We start from the raw sequence: 6,332 nt of genomic DNA on the forward strand, positions 1-6,332 counted from the left end.
ATAACTATCTGGTGGTTGTGCCATAATTTTCTCAGATGTCGGCTAATTTAGTCCATACCGCCTTTTTAACACCCCCCACCTTCTATCAATTCCAAAAGTCTATTCAAGCCCAGATATTAAATATATATTTTTCAACATAAATTTTAGTACTGAGCAGATAGTATTTTAATTACCTTCAAAGAAATAAGAGAAAGGAGAAAGAATGAGAAATGTGACACTTCTATAATCTCAGAAAGCAGCTACGAGTGAGAGTTCGTACCAGGAGATTTATCAGAAACTCTCTAACATGACCTTATATTTTTCATTATATATCCACCAATAATCATTGGCTCGGGAATGATACATTTGGGCACAATTATTTTCTTTTATTTTCTAAATACTTTATGGTAAGCACACCTGGTTGCTTGATCAGAGCTTTCAGTGTGGTTACTGCTTCAAGTTTATGTTGGTTGGCTTATGTCCCTACAATGAACAATTTGCTTGCAGGAGGACACTCTTAGTTGTTAAACTGGATGGATAGAGATGTGCAAGATAGTTTTGAGCTGCCACACCTTATGCCATGCTTCATGAAACGGCCTGGGACATTAACTGAAAATCCAACTCATTGCACTTCATTTTTTATAAAATGTACAGACATTCTTTATGACTTTGACATTTTAGTAATCACTTAGGGAAAAAAAAAAGATCTTGGCTAAATCATACGGGAAGATAGTTATCTTCCTTCATTTTTTATAAAATGTACAGACATTCTTTATGACTTTGACATTTTAGTAATCACTTAGGAAAAAAAAAAAAGATCTTGGCTAAATCATACGGGAAGATAGTTATCTTCTGTCCTTAACAAATCTGACTGCTTTGGAAATAATCAACTCATAAATATTTAGCTAATACACACCCAGAGCAATGGATTGTGCAAAATTAAATGCCTCATTGAAACAATTAATTTCAAATGCTATGATTTATTGAGCATGCTTTACTGGAAATTTAATAGAAATATGGACTCTAAGTAATTTGAGCAGAGGATGTTTGCTCTGTCTTTGATTTCTGGCCAACATATATTCCTTCTTACCCTGCAGGTGAACCTCAAGAAAGAACAAACTTCCAGGAAAGCTCTCTAATTGAATTTGTGGGTCAGAGTTTGATGAGAGGAGGTGATGACCACAGATTGTAAAAAGACTAAATAAATAAATAAACAAAATGAAGTAATCCTTTTATATTTCACATACCTCCTGCAGTTAAGCCCTCAGGAAAGAAAATGCCACTTCAGTAAAAGCTGTTGTCATCATTTGTCCATTTCAAAAGAATACAGCTCATACTTTGCCGAGCATCAATAACCAAATATATCCTGCAGGCATCTCTGAAACATTCAGTCCTGTAATTTCCCGTAAGCAGGCTTGTTCGTGGGCTTTAAGCAAGAGTTTTACACAGCAGTGGAAGGGAGGATGAATAGCAAGGAAGACTTGGTTGGAGAGCTGGAGAGATGATAATGGAGTGGGGGTGGTGATAGAAAAGTACCTCCTTAGTGCATTGGGTTAATGCCATCTACTTAGATTTGTAGAGGAAAGGACACTGAAGTGGGACTCTGAAGACCTGGTTCTAGTTCCAATCAAGTTGTTATTGATGTCAAGAAAGTCACTCTGTTAGACTCAATTTTCTTACCTGTAAAATGAAATGAGACAAATGGGTCAAATAAACTCTAAGATTTCTTCCAATTTAGGCACTCACTAACTCTCTGTCTTATGTTTCTTTCTTCAATTTTGCAAAAGTCTGATATCTTTCAAAAAGTTTAGGCTTAAACACAGCTGTTTTCAATTTCCAAATTTTTATTGATGATCAATTAAAAACCAGGTGGGTCTTGTGTTTGGCACATTTTTCTGTTCTATTCATAATACAAACATTTCTAAATCAAACTAAGCTCTCTGGTTTTTATTATAATTTCTGAAACATGTTATTAGAAATCATTTTCCTGAAATATTTTAAGTCATACTTTCAAAACTTAGGATTAGTTTCTAAGTAAGTATGGATTTGGTTGATATTTAGTATTTTTATTCTCTTACCAATATCCCTCATCTAGGGTATAAAACCACTTCTCTTTCTCTTCAGCCTGATAACCTAAGCATGAAATGTGATGTACTTAAGTTATTTGACATTGGCCAACTCTCTTCTTGCCATGCGTGGGATAGATGGTCTGGCCATGTCGTCTTCTGATGTCTGACTGAATGTGTATAGATGTTTGTTCCCACTGACCTTCGAACTTCCTGAAAGTTAGTGAACATAAACTGAATCTGGATTCCTTTTTGAATTAATGATGCTGCATTTCTATCTACCTAAGAAGAAACTTGTATCTGCAGTGCCAAATTCTCGGCATATGGACGTATTTGCTCCACAATCACCCTGTAAGACAGAAAATACACACATAATCACACAGATGGGACTGAAGAAAGGGAAATGTAATTTTTGATCAGTTGTTTACTCATTGTAAGGTTTCCTCATTACAGGTGAAACCGTGTGTCTTTGTGTGTGTTCAGTGTATGTCCACTTAATATAGCAGCTTTCACCTGTACCCACATCTAAAGTTTCTCAAAGTGTTCTTCCTTTGGAAAGTATAACAGACTTCATAGTATAAGCGTGAGTCTTTGTGTCATTGCTATCAATAATGTCACAGCATTTTTTCTGGTTGTTGGCTGTTTAAGACACTTCAGTGAGCTTAAATCAGGTCTTAATTCTAATATGGAGAAAAGAAAAAAGGTGGAGCCTCTTTTTCTTAGTCTGTTTTTTGTTTTGTTTGTTTTCTAATTTCCCACAAAGCATTCCCAAGGTAATGGCTTTTGTACAAGTAGGTTATTTCAGAAGCAGTTCCAAAGAATAACAGTGGAGGAAAAGGACAAGCTCACAAGGAAGGAGGAAAATCTAATCCAAGATGTGTGATTAGGTTGGTATATGCTGTGGGCAGCTAGGGCTCAGTTTTGAAGTGCAACTTCTGAGAAGATGAGCAGAATATTCCTCAGAATTTACTGCCCAAGAGGCAGAATTCAGAAGTTTTACCCACTAGCTGCTACTCCCTACAATTTGAAGTTTTTCCAAAGATTATTTAAATCCTTTGAAATTTCATGTTGCTACAGCAGCTAGTTGTAGCCAAGGCTAGAATTAAAACTCTCACTGAAAGTAAGTGTACCGGGCACAAGAAGTGGTTGATACACTGGCCACATTAAACAGCATAAAGTATGTGCTCAATAAATGTCTGTTATTTTCATGTGGTGTAGCACCCTCGGCTTTTTGTTGTTGTTGTTGTTATTGTTGTCAGGACTGCTTTAGCTATACAGGGTCTTTTAGTTTTCTAACATTAGGCATGATTTGTCTGTTTCTGTGAAGAATGTCATTGGTATTTTGATGGGGATTGCAATGAATCTGTAGATTGCTTTGGGTAGTATGGACATTTTCACAATATTAATTCTTCTAATCCATAAACATAGAATGCCTTTTTATCTTTTTGTGGCCTCTTTAATTTCTTTCAGGAATGATTTGGAGTTCTCATTGTAGAGATCTTTTACCTTCTTGTTTAAATTTATTCCTAAGTATTTTATTTTTTTCGTAGCTATTGTAAATGGGTTTGCTTTCTTGATTTCTTTTTCTCCTAGTTTATTGTTGGAGTATAAAAACACAACTGATTTTTTTTTTTTTTTTTTTTTTTAAAGATGACCGGTAAGGGGATCTTAACCCTTGACTTGGTGTTGTCAGCACCACGCTCAGCCAGTGAGCGAACCGGCCATCCCTATATGGGATCCGAACCCCGGGCCTTGGTGTTATCAGCACCACACTCTCCCGAGTGAGCCACGGGCCGGCCCCACAACTGATTTTTGTATATTTATTTTATACCCTGTAACTTTATGAGTTTGTTTATCAGCTCCAGTTTTTTTTGGTAGAGTCTTTAGGTTTTGCTATGCATTAGATCATGTCATCTGCAAACAGGGACAGTTTCACTTTGTCTTTTTCAGTTTGGATGTCATTTATTTCTTTCTCTTGACTGATTACTCTGGCTAGTACTTCCAATACTATTTTAAATAAGAGTGGTAAAAGTTGGCATCCTTGTCTTGCTCCAGTTCTTAAAGGAAAAGCTTTTAGCTTTTCCCCATTCAGAATCTTATCGGTGGTAGGGATGTCATATCTGGCTTTTATTGTGTTCAGATAGTTTTTCTTCTATACATAATTTGTTGACCATCTTTATCAAAAAGGGATTTTGAATTTTGTCAAATGCTTTTTCTGCATCAAATGTTTTTTCTTCATCTATACTTACAGCCAACTGATCTTTGACAAAGATACCAACAACACACAATGGGGAAAGGACAGCCTCCTAACTAAATGGTGCTGGGAAAACTGGATATCCGTATGTAGAAGAACGAAATTAGGCCCTTATCTTTCACCATATACCAAAATCAATTCAAAATGGATTAAAAACTTAAATATAAGACCTGTTCCTAGAAGGAAACATAGGGGAAATACTTCAGGATGTAGAACTGGGCAAAGATTTGATGAATAAGACCCCAAAACACGGCAACAAAAGAAAAAGATAAACAAATGGGTTTATATCCAACTGAAAAGCTTCTGTACAACAAAGAAAACAATCAACAGAGTGAAAAAACAACCTGCAGATTATGCACCCAACAAGGGGCTAGTGTCCAGAATATAGAAGGAACAACTTAGCAGTAAAAAAACAAATAATCCAATTAAGAAATGGGCAAAGGAGCTGAATAGCCATTTTTCAATGGAAGACATACAAATGACCAAGAGACACATGAAAAAACTGCTCAGCAACACTAATCATCAGGGAAAAGAAAATCAAAACGTTGAGATAACATCTGACCCCAGTTATACTGGTTATTATCAAAAAAAGACAGAGAATGACAAATGCTGATTAGGATGTGGAGAAAGGGGAACCCTCCTACACTGCTGGTGGAACTGTAAATTAGTACAGCCTTTATGAAAAACAGTAAAGAGGTTTTTCAAACAACTACAGATAAAACTACCGTATACTGGGTATTATACAAAGGAATAGAGATCATCAAGTCAAAGGGAAAACTGAACTCCCATGTTTATCGCAGCTCTACGAATAGCTGAGATATGGAACTGACCTAAATGGCCATTGACAGATGACCGGACAAAGAAAATGTGGCATATATACACAATGGAATACTACTCAGTCATAAAAAAAGAATGAAGTCTGCCATTCACAGCAACATGGATGAGCTTGGAGAAAATTATGTTAAGTGAAATAAGCCAGCGACATAGAAAGAGAAACACCACATGTCCTCACTCATAAGTGGGAACTAAGAGAGAGAGAAAGACAGAAAGAGAGAGAAAAGAAAAAATAACAAACACAGTAAGATATCAAACTTTCAGAAGGAGAGAACAGAACTCTAGTTACTAGATGGGGGAAAGGAGTGGTGGTGGGAGTTAGGAAGAAATTTTTTAATGTTCACAAAGAATAAGTATGTTTTATGATGATGAATATGCTAATTATTCTGATTTGATCATCACATATTGTACACAAATATTTATAATCAATTCTGTGCCATGCAAATATGTATAATCAATTATGTTTCAATAAAAAAATTATGTTTCCATAAAGAAAACATATATTGAGCTGCTTGAGAGTAGAGATCATACCTTGTTGATTTTTGAATCATCAGTGCTTAGTCCCGAGGTTGGCACAGAGCAGATCTCAGTAAAATTATCTGTTGAATGAATGAAAAAAAAAAAAAAAGACAGAGAGAGAGGAAGAAGAAAAGGAAAGAGGGACAGGAGGAGGAGGAGGTAGATAAATTGTCCAAAGTCACAACACTGGTAAACAGCAGAGTCAAGACTAAAACTCAAGTAATCTGACTATAGAACTCACCTGCTTAATCACAACACTAAGTTGTATATGATAATGAAAAAGAACACCACTATCAGTCAGAAGTGGTGTGTGTGTTTGTGTGTGTGTGTGTGTGTGTGTGTGTGTGTGTGTGTGTGTGTGTATGTGTGTGTGTGTGTGTGTGTTGTATCATGGATACGGCATAAGATGTTAAGCTAGAAAGGGAGTTGAAATGGTAACTCTAAAATTTATTTGTATGTCTTCAATCAAGTCATCTAAACTTCCTAAACTTAATTTCTTCCTAAAATTAATTTCTTCATTTGTTATATTTTTTCTGAAGCATTTTTTTCTGCTCTCAAATTATTTGATTCAATAAATACTGACCTCATATTCTACTCTGTGTAATGTTTTAAGTTAGATCATAATATCTCAAACTCAAAAACATAAACACCATAGGCTAGACAATTGGGGGGGGGGGGGG

Source organism: Galeopterus variegatus, unplaced genomic scaffold, assembly GCF_000696425.1.
Source record: "Galeopterus variegatus unplaced genomic scaffold, G_variegatus-3.0.2 Scaffold826, whole genome shotgun sequence".
Classification (NCBI taxonomy): domain Eukaryota; kingdom Metazoa; phylum Chordata; class Mammalia; order Dermoptera; family Cynocephalidae; genus Galeopterus; species Galeopterus variegatus.